The 17,123-nt window shown below is 40.6% G+C and overlaps 1 long non-coding RNA gene across 1 annotated transcript; it reads right to left on the minus strand.

The window, feature by feature from the left end:
- Positions 1–14,009: 14,009 nt before the first annotated feature.
- On the minus strand, positions 14,010–15,302 carry LOC115142075 (uncharacterized). The gene is made up of 3 exons (XR_010465667.1): positions 15,187–15,302; positions 15,054–15,112; positions 14,010–14,954 (listed from the first exon to the last, which is right to left on the minus strand). It is a non-coding gene; the product is annotated as an uncharacterized LOC115142075 (long non-coding RNA).
- Positions 15,303–17,123: the final 1,821 nt, after the last annotated feature.

Genomic DNA, 17,123 nt, shown 5'->3' on the forward strand with positions numbered 1-17,123 from the left:
CATTTGAAATTCCGGGGCTGTTATTGATGGACAACAGTGTATAAATAGCAATGGAAACGATAATGACTATATTTTTTCTAACCTGAACATACTGTTTGACACTACAAGCTGACATGAGAGGAGACGCATCATACACAACTGACACGGACATTACGAGGGGGAAAAAAATGATTAGATGGCTGTCTGTAACAAACAAGCAAACAAACACTGGGATACCCACAATTCCACAGTCATAGGAAATGTGTTAATTACTTAAAGACTTTGATTCTAAAGTGTAAAGATGAGTGCACCAGTCTCCAATGGCAAGGTGGCCATCAGCTGATTCCCTCAGGTCATGCTTGTGTATGTTCTTACATAAGTTCTGTGAGGAAAAAGAGAGGATGGTTATTTCCTGTCTGTCATGTGTGACTGTCCCCTTCTGGGAGTTGACTGGGGGCTGCTGGGTTGTAATTCAGGTACACTCTACATTTGGGACGCACCCTATGTCGTGGATGCATGATGCGAGGCCACTGAAATCTTCTTCTATTTACTGCTTATCAGCTGTCTGCATAAAGGCCTCCACTTCGCTCTTCCTCCTTTGCAGTATTTCGCCTAATTATTATTGCAGGGCGCTAATTGCCTTCGGCTCCTAAATGTGCCTTGCTGCCTTGAGAGAAAGAGAAAGTGACAGAGAGAGAGAGTGACAGACAGAGAGTGTGGGAGAACGAGAGACCTAGAGCAAGATGGACAGAAAAAAGGTTATTACATTTGAACGCAAATGAGAATGCCAATTTTCTATTTTCCGTTAAAGGAAAGCAGGGTTATGATATATTTTCCATCTATAGGCTAACTTATCATTGTAATACAAATGTCAGAATGTTCAATAAACAAGCTTAATTTATGTAAATGTTTGAGTGCCTTTAGATGCCATGGTTATTCTATGGAATGCCTATAACCATGGATTTTGGATTTGATTGGATTTTGGATTTTATAAAGTCATTTATAGGGTGGACTTTTGTGACCTAAAAGATTGTTTCCCAAACTACCTATACTGGCACATTATTCTCACAAAAGCATCTTACTGTTTCAGAGTGATTTTGACACCCTTTGTTGTGTAATGGATGTGTGATAAAGATAGAATAGAGTCAAGAACAACATCTCAACATGTTCTATACCTCGTTCCTCTGTCTCTCCTTAAACATGTTCTTCTCTTAAGCCGTTGTGGTAAATGTTACAACAGTCCCTCTTTCTCAATTAGGCAATAACCTCTAACAGGGTAACAAAGTTAAAGCTATGACTAGTTCTCTGCAAATCTTCAATTGTACTTTTAGTTAATGTGGTGAACAGATCAGAGATATGTACAAATCCTTATTTGACAATCTGTCCTTTAATTTTCCATTAGAGGTATATTCTCTGCTGGAACGTGACCTGAGACAGTAGACCTCACAATCAGTAATAATTTGTCATAAAAACAAAAGGTCAGAAAGAGGAAAGTAATCTCTTTCACAATCGTCTTTAGCGTATGTTCACAGCACATAAACATGTTATACCTATCCCAGAATGAGAGACATAGTTTTTTCCCATTAATATTCCAAAAGAGTATAAGTAGTATGAGGGCAGATTAGCTAGTAGTGCCAAAATTGTTGTATAATTGTTAGATTACAACTGAAGAGGTCATGGCATCAGGTTGGATTCAAAACATTTCAAATTAGATACAAATACTGATGATATAATACACTAAATCATATTCAATTACCAATAAGTAAATCATTTGACATATCCACACAGTTGAACATGGAGATTCAATTTCCTAATAGGAGCTTCTCAAACTCACTCACCAATAACAGATATTGTGATCTATTCCCCCCTCTCTTCTGTTAGATGCAGGTGAATCTGAAGGAAAGGCTTGGTAGGTAGTGATTGAGTGATTCAGAGATAAAGAAAAATCAATTAGAGAGCAACACCCCTCACCACACAGCCCCAGCACCCAGAAAGACTTTCATCCGACTCTGGTGTAGACAGGATCAGATGGAACAGTGGTGGAATGGAGCTCAGGTTCCAGGGCCACTTGAGTTGAACAGCCAGCCACATCCTTATTTTGAATTCACCATATACTGGAAAGATAACATGACGTGGGGTGGTGGGGCCCATAACAGTAGAGATAGGGAAGTCAAGTTAAACGTCTTGAGATTGCTCATTAAGTTATCTTGGAAACCCAGAAGGGAAATCTCACGTAATTTAGTCAGATGCTTGATGTTCCGTGCGTTTGTCCACAAGAGATGAATACATTTGTCAAACTATTTGAAATAAAGGTTATTATTATATTTGAAGTATTTCACATTTGGAGGATCATAGGTGTCAATTGTCACTGTCCTCTTCAAAGAAGGACAAGCTAATCCAACTATTGTGGAGGACAAAATGTACATTTTAGAGCTGGAAAGTAAAGACTGTCAAATAGATATTATTGATTATTATGTTATCTATAGATATCCATGCATTACTTGAAAATGGTTTTGTTTTGAGCTCTTTCATAGAACATTGTCAAATGTAGGCATATAAAAGCACCTCTTAAAGATTTCTCTGAAGGCAACCATTTTGGGGACCATGCAGTTTTTTTGAAGAAATGTTTGGGGTGTGGTCGAGTGTTGTGAGAAGGTATGTTTGTTCATCTGTATCAATGTTTGACAATATTCCAAAATATTTGCTTTATTAAGTTATGCCACTTCAATAATGTATTTTGTTTGCAGTATATTCTGAGTGTTTGGAGAGATGTTGTTCAGGCTCCAAGCATCATATTGAACCTGTCTTCCTAAGCCTAAAGTGATTGTTTTCCGTTGTGTATTCAAATGACAAAACTATGTGCTTAATTAAATGCAGTGGCGGACTGAGAACAGAATCGTCCCCGGCATTTCTAACACACCAGATCAATTTGATTGAACATTTGTATGTCTAGCTTGAGCCGAAGAGATATCTCGTTCTAATTAATTCTGCCAAGTTATCTGAAAACCAGGGATTGTCCCTTCCACTTATTCTAAATTTCTTCACAGGGGCATGCTTATCACAAATCGACACAAATTTCATGTAAATATTGTCCCAGGCAGTGTCAACATCGGGAATCAGACTTACCCTGTCAATATTATGGTACAGATCATGTAAGAACGCTTGCTAATCAAACTGTCTAAAATGTTTGTTTTTTTAATTATAACGGGGCTTGGCTTTGGTCATTTTTGTAATTCTAACAGAAGCAATTGCACAGTTATCACTGACATCATTACAGAATATCCCAATTGATGTGTATTTGTGAGGGGTATTCGTTAGAATAATGTCCAATAGCGTTGATTTGTTAGGTGCTCTGCTATTCAGTCTTGTAGGCTCATTAATTAATTGAATGAGATTCAGAGAGTCACTCAGTTCTTTAAAAGAGTCCGATACAGATGTAAGCCTGTCCCCAGTTCAAATCTCCAAAAAATAATGAATTCAAGGTCATTTAGCTTGTGGAGGACATCAGAGAGTTAAGTGCTTCTCCCGAAGCCGAGGGCGGTATGTAGCCGACTATAGTGATGCAGGGGTCCTTATACATGTTCACTTTAACCGCAAGCAATTTAAAATGTTTGGCAATCCAGAGAATTTCAGAGTTCAACTTGGATTTCACATAAATTGCAACTCCCCCTCGTTTACTCATGCGATTCGTTCTAAAAAAAAACATGTACCCATCAATATAAATCAAGTTATTTGACACAGTTTTCTTTAGCCACGTTTCTGATATGCTGTATTAGACTTGTTAATGTGTGAAAGTTACATATTTCAAAAAAATATTTTCGAATTTCGCGCGCTGCCTTTTCAGCGGAATGTTGTCGAGGTGTTCCGCTAGTGGAATGTCTGCGCTAGAATGAAATCATAGGGAGTCGGTAGAGATTGCATGGTATCTACTGGCCCAGGGTTTGGTTGCAAATTACCAGATATCAACAATAAAAGCATAACAATATATCTGTTGGCCAATGCGTGAGGATTTAGTGGAACCAGCACCATTGTCAATAAAAACAAGTGTCTTTCGACACAAAAGTCATTCAATAGTTAGATATTTTTGAAGTATGCCAAAGATAATTCACTCACCCATTGATCATTCAGCCTATTTAATCCAGGATGGTAATTGAGTAAAGAGCAGGTACTGTAACAGATACCTCTAAAAACCGGCATTACGTATTTCAGCACAGGTGTGCAACGACCAGTAGAAGTTGTGTAGAACAAGGTAGATTTTCACACCGCCCACGGTGCATCAGGTTTTCCAATCCGATAACAGCTTCTCCGCTCCTAGCCTTCAGTGCGCACCTGCGCTCCTGACACTGCGAGCTCCAACTCCAGAAAGTTATAGAAAAAAAATAATCCGAAATATTTGTACATTTCGTAAAATAGCGACAGATCTAAAAAATAATAGTTGTTATATACAGCATCCACCTTCACATAAGTATTTGCTTCTGTCGTTCTGCCCCTGAACAAGGCACTGCTCCTATGCCATCATTGAAAATAAGAATTTGTTCTTAACTGACTTGCCTAGTTAAATAAATGGTAAAAAATGAAATACAAAATTAATAAAAATGTCCACGTGCGCACACACAAGCATGGCCTAGAAGGTGAGATCAGATGGGAACATTCTAGCCAATGATCTTTTGTAGAAACATATACACCCGAAACAACATAAGCATTACGAAACTTATATTTGATCAAATAAGCCTCACCTATCAAAATAGCAATTCATTTTTAACTTGGTCATGACTTCCGCCGAAGTCGGTTCCTCTCGTTGTTCGTTCCGCGGGCGACGTCACCGGCTTTCTAGCCATCGCCGCTCCAATTTTCATTTATCCATTTGCTTTGTCTTGTTCCCTGCACACCTGGTTTTCAATACACTACATGTATTTATTCTTCTGTTCCCCCTCATGTATTTGTGTGAGATTGTTTTGTGCTACGTGTCTATATTGACGCGCTATACTGGTATGCGTTTATTTCGTGTTTTATTTCGAGGTATGTTTGTTTGTACGTTTGTACTTTTGCCAATTGGATGGAGGTTTCAACGCAGTGGCGTCCGTCTGTTGGTTTCTCCTGCCTAAATAAAGTGTGCGCCTGTTCACAACTCTCTGCTCTCCTGCATCTGACTCCGCTCCCAGTACGCACATCATTGCCACTTTACCAAATTTGACACTCTCATTGCCCCCCATACAATAACTTCTCACTTGGTCTTCTTAACGCTACAGTATAAGCCTCCTCTCGCTTTGCCTCTTCCTCTCTGGTATGGCCTTGACAAAGGCTGCTATATTTGCTCCCAAAGAGAAACGAGGTATAAGAATTGTAACGGTTTTCTTACTGGGAAGGAGAGGCAGACCAAAATGCAGCGTGGTTATTTATAAACATCTTTAATGAAAGATGAAAACATGAACACTATACAAAGTACGAAACCGTGGAAAAACCAAAACAGTCCTAACTGGTGCAAAACACATAGACAGGAACAATCACCCACAAGAAACCTAAAGAATACGGCTGCCTAAATATGGTTCCCAATCAGAGACAACGATAAACACCTGCCTTTGATTGAGAACCACTCCAGGCAACCATAGACTTACTTAGAACACTCAACTGAACACAACCCCATAGACTACAAAAACCCCTAGACAAAACAAGACACATAAATCACCCATGTCACACCCTGGCCTAACCAACATAATAAAGAAAACACAGAATACTAAGGCCAGGGCGTGACAAGAACTATTGACTGGCCATTAAAGGCATTCGCTCTTCCTCTTTGTCACATTAAAAACAATATTTTTCATAAAGAAACATGGATTCAGATCCCAGTAATATTGTATAGAAGACAAATCTCAACTCTGACAGAAACCTAAACATTTTTAAATCCGATCATATGCAAAGTTTTATTGGAAACCAAAAAACACATTTTCCATATTTAACTATCTAGCAAAAACATTCAAATGGAACATATAGTGCATGAGACTATGTTGCATATCTACAGTTCCCTTATCTAGGAACAACATAAGAGTTTAATATGAACTCCTATTCTTGAGTTTCCTCCATTAAGTGTCAAATACACCACTGTCTTCTCCAATGTGTAGTGGCCCCTCTCTATCTGTCTAACCTTTTGTTGCTTTGTTAAATAGAAACGGCTCTTAAATATGATTGTCAACTGTGCCGTGACCCTCATGGGCAGTCGGAGCAAGTCACTGTGTCATGTTCATTAGCTTATTAAATTGTAAAATTATTTTGTTTCGGTGGCCTCGGTTTCAAATATAGAGGCTTACCCACTCAACTTTTCATCTAACTACCATATCCCCACTCTCCCGCTCTCCTGCGTCCTCACAAACCATAATGAATCCTAACTGTTAATCAGAGGGCGCCAGAGAGAGAATTACAGGAATGCATAACCAAGTCATTGGGTGAAAATCAACAGAGAAAAGAGAAGTAGACACTAATTAAAAATGCATTAACTGATTATCGTGCAGTTGACATATTTTGCTTGATCATTTTCTTTAATCAGCGTTAATGAACGGAGTGCTCTCAATCTATTGGGTATTACATGTTACATCTCAGTGAGCAGTAAAATTAGCTTGGGGCCCCGAGTGAAGACGGGCTGAGGATGAACCGTCCTCGCTTGATTGGGGTTCCTGTGTATGTACTGTATTTTACTGCTCACTGACTGTCTCTCCCCTTTAGCGTCTTATGCAAATTAACAAATTAGACATTGCAGGGGAAATATTCGGCACCGTATATTTTCCAGGACCCTTTTCTGGTGAAATACATGGAGTGTACAACACATCCTCGTGTAATGCTTTCGACACCTTGTAGAGTCCATGCCCCAATGAATTGAGGCTGTTCTGAGGGCAGAAGGGGGTCCAACTCAATATTAGGACAGTGTTCCTAATGTTTTGTACACTCAGTGTATATTGGTTTTCATTTATTTGTATTTATTTATTTAACCTTTACTTAACTAGGCAAGTCAGTTAAGAAAAAATCTTATTTACAATGACAACCTACCCCGGGGCAATTGTGTGCCGCCTTATGGTACTCCCGATCGGATGTGATACAGCCTGGATACAAACCAGGGACTGCAGTGATACCTCTTGCACTGAGATGCAGTGCCTTAGACCGCTGCGCCACTCAGGAGCCCAAATAGATACATGTACATCAAAGCTCTTATTGCAACAGGTAATGAACCCATAATGTATTCAAGATAAACCCATACACATGTGAAGCTCCCCTCATGGATTTATCTATACATTTTTACTATACAACAACTACAACATGTGATTCACTTGTTTGACATCAAAACATATTTTGTCCCCCCGCCCCCTGCTGCTTGGCTAGTGTTTTTGAACTGGCAGTAGTTAGAGGAAACAGGACTTTGGCTGCATGCACTTCATAGGGGAGGGAGGGAGGGAGGGTCAGACAGGCTCAGACTCACGCTCCTGCTCCTTACATGCATCCAATCCACTCGTATCTAGTACCTGTCAAACGCTGGCCGCAAAATGGAATTGACTATTGATTTCCGCCTTACCACAGGTCAGTGGCGCTGGCAGCCTAGTGGCCTCACAGAGAGAGGCTGCTGTGGGAGGGAGGACAAGAGGGGGAAAGAGGGGACGAGGGAGGTAGGGAGTGAGGGATGGATCGGGGATAGAGGGGATAACCATAGTCTTATTAACCACACTGTGCCTCCTGGGATTGCGTGTTAAGAAGATAATTACGTTTGAAGAGGTGTTTGAGGGTTTGTCGACATGTTCCAGGAAAGGCAAGGTGCATTCAAAGAGTCAACTATGTTAGAGAATGTTGCCCAAAACCAGAGCAACAATGACTGATTACAATGCAAAACTGACTTCAAATGTTCAGATAAAAAACATGGAAATAGAAACAGGCCAAATTGTATTTTTGTTGTATAGAGGAGGAGGGTGAAGAAACTAGGGGCGAACCAGATTTATACTGGGTGTGGCACATCACACCTCCATCTCATTGTTTCAGCATTTCTCCATCTCACAGTCTCACCTTGACTCCCAGTTGTGTACCTATAGGTGAACAAAAAGCCTGATATAGACCACATACTGTATATATATATATGGATGGATGGTTGGACACACACACACACACTTGAGCTTTCACCTCTAGATGAGTACACCAATGCTGACAATGTGCCAGACCTGAACTTCACTTTTCCTTCAAACTGGACCGCTCTCTTCAAAATGATGAGGAGAGACCAACAACTTAAAGAGGGTAGCTGGAATATAATTAAATACTGAGTATACAAAACATTAAGAACACCTGCTCTTTCCATGACAGACTGAGCAGGTGAATCCAGGTGAAAGCTATTTTCCATTATTGATGTCACTTGTTAAATCCACTTCAATCAGTGTAGATGAAGGAGACAGGTTAAAGAAGGATTTTTAAGCCTTGAGACAATTGAGACATGGATTGTATATGTGTGCCATTAAGAGGGTGAATGGGCTGGACATAAAATGTAAGTGCATTTGAATGGGGTATGGTAGTAGGTGCCAGGTGCACCAGTGTGTGTCAAGAACTGCAATGCTACTGAGTTTTTCACTCTCAACAGTTTCACGTGTGTATCAAGAATGGTCCACCACCTAAACGACATCCAGCCAAGTTGACACAACTGTGGTAAGCGTTAGAGTCAAAAATGAGCCATTATCCCTGTGCAATGCTTTCGACACCTTGTAGAGTCCATGCCCCGGGGAATTGAGGCTGTTCTGAGGACAAAAGGGGGAGATGTGAGTGGGGGAGGGGCTGCAACTCAATATTAGGAAGGTGTTCCTCGTGTTTGGTATACTCAGTGTATATGGCCCATATAAATTCCGCCAGCGTCCAAATGGCACCTGATTTTCGATATAACGCAGTACTTTTGACCAGGGCCCATGAGGCTCTGGTCAAAAGTATTTCACTTCACAAGGAAGAGGATACCACCAATGTTGTCCTTTCCTTTCCCTAGTTATGGGGATGAGAGGTGCTCCACTGGAGGGCTTGGAGAGCCTGCTACCTCTCCGGAAATACATTCACACCTTGAAGCGAGTGTGCACGCACGCACGCACGCACGCACGCACGCACGCACGCACGCACGCACGCACACACACACACACACACACACACACACACACACACACACGGAGGGCTCCCCTGAAGCATGAGTCACATGGTGTTTGAGAGTGAGTCACAGTACTAATAAAAGAGTGTTTGTCGTGTTTGTGAAACAAGTGTGCTTAATTAGCCTCACTCAGGTTAGGCAGAGGTTGGCTCCAACAGCCCCAATGTAGTCTCTCGCTGTGCTGTACGAGGGAACCGGGTCATTAATTCATTGATTGAGAAGAAACAGAAGCATACTGGTGGTGTCATATAGTAGATACTGTGTGGCACTAATTTCGCTGTGAGATTAGACGATTAGTAGTTGACGATTCATTTTCTTAGAGGAAGTGAAGTCTACGAACCCACATGTATGATAGGTTAAGATTACATGAAAGGTACAGGTACAGAAGTTTGGTGAGATAATATTGTTAGTGACAACAAAATTACCCATCTAAATATTGTCGGTATAATTAAGAACGTAGTCTCCCATGAGAGCCTTAACATGGAGTAACTGGCCAGCTCACAAAATATTTGGCTCTGGGTGCAGAGATGATAAAGGATGTAAGTATGCTCTCTCTAATTCTCTCTTTCTCTCTCTCTGAGGACCTGAGCCCTAGGACCATGCCTCAGGACTACCTGGCATGATGACTCCTTGCTGTCCCCAGTCCACCTGGCCGTGCTGCTGCTCCAGTTTCAACTGTTCTGCCTGCGGCTATGTTACCCTGACCTGTTCACCGGACGTGCTACCTGTCCCAGACCTGCTGTTTTGAACTATCTAGAGACAGCAGGAGTGGTAGAGATACTCTTAATGATCGGCTATGAAAAGCCAACTTACATTTACTCCTGAGGTGCTGACTTGCTGCACCCTCGACAACTACTGTGATTATTATTATTCGACCATGCTGGTCATTTATGAACATTTGAACATCTTGGCCATGTTCTGTTATAATCTCCAGCTGGCACAGCCAGAAGAGGACTGGCCACCCCTCATAGCCTGGTTCCTCTCTAGGTTTCTTCCTAGGTTTTGGCCTTTCTAGGGAGTTTTTCCTAGCCACCGTGCTTCTACACCTGCATTACTTGCTATTTGGGGTTTTAGGCTGGGTTTCTGTACAAATCAAATCAAATCAAATTTATTTATATAGCCCTTCGTACATCAGCTGATATCTCAAAGTGCTGTACAGAAACCCAGCCTAAAACCCCAAACAGCAAGCAATGCAGATGTAGAAGCACGGTGGCTAGGAAAAACTCCCTAGAAAGGCCAAAACCTAGGAAGAAACCTAGAGAGGAACCAGGCTATGTGGGGTGGCCAGTCCTCTTCTGGCTGTGCCGGGTGGAGATTGTAACAGAACATGGCCAAGATGTTCAAATGTTCATAAATGACCAGCATGGTCGAATAATAATAAGGCAGAACAGTTGAAACTGGAGCAGCAGCACAGTCAGGTGGAAGTTGAAACTGGAACAGCAGCATGGCCAGGTGGACTGGGGACAGCAAGGAGTCATCATGTTAGGTAGTCCTGGGGCATGGTCCTAGGGCTCAGGTCAGTTGAAACTGGAACAGCAGCATGGCCAGGTGGACTGGGGACAGCAAGGAGTCATCATGTCAGGTAGTCCTGGGGCATGGTCCTAGGGCTCAGGTCCTCCGAGAGAGAGAAAGAAAGAGAGAAGGAGAGAATTAGAGAACGCACACTTAGATTCACACAGGACACCGAATAGGACAGGAGAAGTACTCCAGATATAACTAACTGACCCCTGCCCCCCGACACATAAACTACTGCAGCATAAATACTGGAGGCTGAGACAGGAGGGGTCAGGAGACACTGTGGCCCCATCCGAGGACACCCCCAGACAGGGCCAAACAGGAAGGATATAACCCCACCCACTTTGCCAAAGCACAGCCCCCACACTGTACAGCACTTTGAGATATCAGCTGATGTAAGAAGGGCCATACAAATACATTATATTTGATAACTCCAAGCCAGGTGAACTTTCACCAGGTGTTTTTCACTTAGTCATCCCACCTAGTGGATGACAGGTCCCTCATCCCTTCACACCTGCCCACACACCACCCATTTGACAAATGATGTATTACCACACTCTCCTGCCCACCCCTCCTTTAAAAACCCAGTTAATTGCTTCACTTTGTTCTGTCACTTACTTTCCTATTTGCGTTCTGGACGAGTGTTCATAGCTGGCTCTCTTTGCGCGCCTGAGATTGATTTATGGCGCGTTCAGTGTAACCTTATCTGTCTCTCCTTCTTTGCACTCCTCAAACTGCTTTTCAGGGAGAGATGAAAGCTGGGAGTGATGTGTGAGGTCCTTTCACTGAAGGCAAAGGGAATGGAAGCCTTGCTTTAATTAATCACACCAATGGCAAATTAAATTGTGTTTCTCATGCCTGCTCTCCATTCAAAAAGGCAGAAAGAAATGTTCATACTGTATATTGTCCTGGATCTACTAAACATATGGCCAGTGGGAAGTGGACTTATATTAACAGAAGTACAAATTTAAGGTCTGAAAAAAAGTGGCAAAGTTTGATTTTGGAGTGTCATGTCCCTTTAACATCTTGTAAAATGCCTATGCAGTGAATCCAAACGTCTTGAAATCCCATACGATATTTCTGAAGAACTCTGTAAAGCAAATTAATGTAAGCCTTTGTTCAAATGTTAAAAGTCAGAAAACAAACCTTGAGCCTTTGAAAGATCAAGTCTACTTGGTGAAATTAACATCACAATCCTGTTGGTAAAGCAAGAGACTGACATTATGGTATTTGCCAAGGGTAATATGTTTGATTCACAGTACTGGTTGGACAGCAGTGTAGTCCAATATGACACCAGCATGCTTGCACCAATAGATGGCACTCTGGTAGCATCGAGCATTCTGAGATCAGTAAGGTTGGACACATTTAACAGTAGATGTGAGTCCTACAGCAAATACATTTGAGGTTAATGAAGTGTAGGCAGAGAGGAAGAGGCTAAGAGAGAGGATGTACTCTGCTCAAATTCTGCCCACATTAAGCAGATCATTCATTATTAAGCAAGTGAGGAGATTTTGTGTGGGGGACAATGAGAGTTGAATTTAGTCAAGATAAAAAATATTGCTATTTTGATAAGTGTCACTTATTTGATCTAATAGACGTTTTGTACTGCTTGGCTTGTTACGAGTGTACAGATGTACTGTGATACACATGATATCCTGGCAACTTTGGGGACAATAAGTAGACCAGAGCCAGCTGTTCCCTCGCTCATGTGAGCATACCAGATATAGAGTAGTACAGTATGAGTCATATTAACCATAAAACCTAGCGGTCAAATAGGGAAATGGTTCCAATCGTCTTTCCAACATTCAATTTTCCCATAGGGGATTTTAGAAACACTTAAAATAAAAGCTGTGTTTAGTGTAGGCTTACCCTGGCCGTGACATTTTGATAACCATGTAAATCTCTCTAGGTTTAGGACAAGGTGACTTTTAGCAATGTATTCACCTGCGTTTATCCCCCCCCAAAGAAAATGCTAATTAGCTGCTAATACGCTATCAGAAAGAACTACAAATGCAATGATGATTTACACGAGACTGCCATATTGAGGAAAAGGTAAGAATCTCTGGATTAACTATCTAGTCAGTGGTGGAAAAAGTACCCAGTTGCCATACTTGAGTAAAAGTAAAGATACCTTAATAGAAAATGACTCAAGTAAAAGTCACCCAGTAAAATAATACTTGAGTAAAAGTCAAAGTATTTGGTTTTCAATACACTTAAGTATTAAAAGTATATGTAATTACTTAAATATACTTAAGTATCAAAAGTAAAAATATTTTCAAATTCCTTATATTAAGCAAACCAGACACCACAATTTTAGATTAAAAAAAAAAATGTATGGATAACCAGGGTCAAATAGGGAAATGGTTCCAATCGTTTTTTCCAACATTCAATTTTCCCATAGGGGATTCAACACAATTTACAAATGAAGCATATGTGTATAGTGAGTCGACCAGATTAGAGGAAGAAGTGCATGAATTGGACCATTTTCCAGTCCTGCTACGCATTCAAAATCGAATGAGTACTTTTGGATGTCAGGGAAAATGTATAGAGTAAAAAGTACATTATTTTCTTCAGGAATGTAATGAAATAAAATAAGTTGTCAAAAATATAAAGTACAGATTCCCCAAAACACAATTTAAGTAGTACTTTATAGTATTTTTACACCATTGTATCTAAACTTAGCTAAATGTAGTAAAGAATAAATTGGCTACATTTCTTTAAATGGTCAATTTTATGAACTGTATTGTGCAAGTTTTAAATTGAAACAATAGCTGTTAGCAAAGATGTCAGCTAGAGATGACGTGCATGAGCTTGCAGGGACTTGTAGTTTTGCAAGATGTCTACTTTGATGCTAATTATCATTATCGAATAATTAAATAGAGCCGAATAGATTGATAAAAGTCACCTTGTCCAACAGAGATATACATGGGTACTATGACACCTCCACGGTGGGGCTCTGATATGGAGAAACTGTAAGCTCACATAGGAAAGCATGCTCACACGAGAGAGGGAACACCCACTTAGAGGAATATTTTTAAACAGCTTGAGTGAACCAATTTAATTTATCCACCATCTTTGGAGTAGGTATTTAGATTGGATATGACCTCTGGTTGAGTTTCTATTGGTTTACAGGGACACAATCGCTTAAGGTGATCAAAAGTTGAAGGTCACAAGCAAACTGAACAATTTTTCAAAAGGACATCTTATTTCTGTTCAAAGTGTATATTTTAAACTACACTTCTGGTGCGTCGCTTAATGCTAGATAATTTGTCTTAAAAACCAAAATTCTATAAATGTAGCAAATGGTTAGTCTTTATTTGGTCTAGCAGTTTAATGTTTCCTAGTAATAAAAAACCCCATCTCAAAACATAATGGACATTTTATTTGAAGGATAAACACTGGACAGTGGGGGGGAAAGAGCCATAACCAAATAGTAATTCAGAACAGTGATGTCATGGATAAGTAAATGTACTGGATTACAAACACAACTTACATGTTTTGCCCTTAAAAAGTGCATAAGGTCACCAATTTGCTCACCAATGGTATGGTTGGCTTCTCAGACAAAGGTAGTTTGCAAAGGAAAGTTTGTCCGTTAGGATCTTAACCAACCGGATCCCTGTTTTTTCTGACACTAAATCAAACTGCTTCATATTTCAGCTCTTTGATCACAGAATGGACAGCATCATGCCCTGGGATCAGAATTTTCTTAGCTCGGGGGGTGATGAGTCCACTCTGGGATGGTGGAGCGGATTTAAAGGAAAAGTTTACTGTGGCCATGACCACAGGATACTTTTTCCATAGGGTACAGCACCTCTGCTCTGGTGTCGTGAAACCACACTCTGGGCTGTTCTACGTCTGCTGGCGACAGGCTGAACTACAACAGGCTTATAGTAGCCTCGATTGTCCACTTTCTCTGAGTACTCAAACTGACTAGGGGCTACCATCACATTTGGTCGAGGCACAGTATTCTTGACTTGCTCAAAGTTGGGCTTGTGGCTGCTAACAAATTGTCCCTTGGGAGTGTAGACAGAGGAGTCAGCCAAACTGAGATCAGAACCGTGATGGTTTAGTGTAGACGGTTTGGGTTGAAAGCCTCTGGGGAAGACTTGTCCATAGGCCCAGTCATTTGGATATCCAGCCCCTTGAATTTCACCGTTGTGCGGAAGGATAGGCTCAAACTCAACCTCTTTGGGACCATCATTATTTTCATAGTGGGTTTTTATGGGATCAAAACTTCTATGGCGTATTGGTCGAAGATGGTAAGGGACAAACTGGGTCCTAGGGAGGTCCAAACCCAGGGCAGCTGCTCGGGCTAAAGTGAAAAGACAGCAACAAAACAGAAATGTTAGTGTATGTATCTTAAGCCAAAATATGGCATTAAGCGACAACATTTAGGACACGCACAGAGTACCTCTTGCCGTGTTGGCACACCAGGAACCTCCAGCAAAGACAGAGCTAATCAAAAAGGCACTGCAAGAGAAATAAATTCAATAGAAATACATGATCTAATAAGATGAACATTTTTCAAGCGCCACAAGTTTTACCTTAGATATATGGGCAGGGCTCGACGCATTGTTTCTGTGGTATGGACACAAACTACCTGATGACCAAATGATTCAAGTACCTTACAACCTCTTGACATATGTAGCCACTCTGAGCCTCAACCCTTGCCTGTCTTGATTAACTAATTACAGACAGCTGGTTGCCATGGAAACCAAACCCAAACATTTAATTTACTCAACCATTAGGCAAATTGCTTTATTACACGAGCTGATTCGATAGAAATGTCTGCTCAGCGGCAGTATTGTGGTGGTTTAACCCATCAATATTAAACAGTGTTCTATATATGTGGTTTAACCGTCCATTTTTATTGCATGCAAGTAAGCTGTAAAGTATGAATTGAATAGGTCTTTTGAATGTGGAAGGTTACAATCTTTAGGTAGATGGGAAAAAATGATACAAATAATAATTATCATTATTACAGACTATGGCTGTGTTTACACAGGTAGACCAATTCTGATATTTTTTCCACTAATTGGTCTTTTGACCAATCACATCAGCTCTTTTCACATAAGATCTTTTTCAGAGCTTATCTGATTGGTCAAAATAACAATTAGTGGAACAAAATATAAGAATTGGGCTGCCTGTCTAAACACAGCCAAAGCGTCTCAGCTGAACTAGGATGAGTTTGGCTTTTTATTTCATAATGAATAATGTGAATACGGGGCCTGACTTTCATATTAAAATTGATAAGAATGAGGTAAAAAGCTGAGTAATCATAGGTGCGCACAATAATTCCCAAATACACCATTTTTCCCTTTTTTTTGTTACCAAGGCACTGCTTTCCTATGGTAGTATGTAGTAATTGCATTTTTCAATTAAATGGACAGAAAATCATGATAACAATCTGCAATTTGGAAATATTAGACTTAAAAATCCATAATTGCCTCAGATGAAATGAACGACAGATGCCTCCCCCCTGCTTGCAAGATATATTTGGTAACAGCATGTCAGTAAAAATACAAATAGGAGTCACAGTAAAGCCTTGTTTTGGGGTTACTTCAGTCTTTGGAAGACTATCAAGCTAGTGTGAGAAAAATACAACATGATTAATAATTTTGCTTCATTAAAGGGAAAAAATACTTTGCTTTGACTCGTGCAGTGTGGGGATGTCTGACGATAAAGTTAAGGAGACCAGCAGAGGCATTTAATAATTCACCCAAATTATTTCTGTCAGGACTGACAAGCTAAATGGCAGCGTGATTTAATTCGGTAATTGCACTTTCACCTTTACCCTGGACCCATACTTTGGTAATGAATTATTTTTATTTTACCTTTATTCAACTAGGCAAGTCAGTTAAGAACAAATTCTTATTTTCAATGACGGCCTAGGAACAGTGGGTTAACTGCCTGTTCAGGGGCAGAACGACAGATTTGTACCTTGTCAGCTTGGGGTTTTCAACTTGCAACCTCCCGGTTGCTAGTCCAACGCTCTAACCACTAGGCTACCCTGCCACCATTTTTGTCAATTTTTGTTGCATGCAAGTAAGCTATAAAGTATGAATTGAATAGGTACTTTGAATGTGGAAGGTTACAATCTTTAGGTAGATAGGGAATAGTAATACCATTATTTAAAAAGTGGCACCGCAGGTAATGGTATTCAAATTGAAGGTGATGTGAAACCAAGGATGTGAACGCTTACTAAGCCAAGGAGCTCACATTTCTCCTGGCCGGGGTGTCACTGGGGAAGTACTGTAGCCAAATTTAATGGTGCAACCTTTGGAGGGACCAAGGACAGCCTACACTATTGTTCCTCTATAATCAGAAAGCATATTTACATTGTCATAGGTTAGATCGACTGTACCTACATTACTATGTGTTAATAAGCACATGTTCTTCAACAGATAGTTCAGGATTTTGGCAAGAAATCCCTTTATCTACTTCCCCAGTCAGATACACTTGTGTATACCATTTTTATGTC

This window comes from Oncorhynchus nerka, linkage group LG14 (genome assembly GCF_034236695.1).
Source record: "Oncorhynchus nerka isolate Pitt River linkage group LG14, Oner_Uvic_2.0, whole genome shotgun sequence".
Classification (NCBI taxonomy): Eukaryota; Metazoa; Chordata; class Actinopteri; order Salmoniformes; family Salmonidae; genus Oncorhynchus; species Oncorhynchus nerka.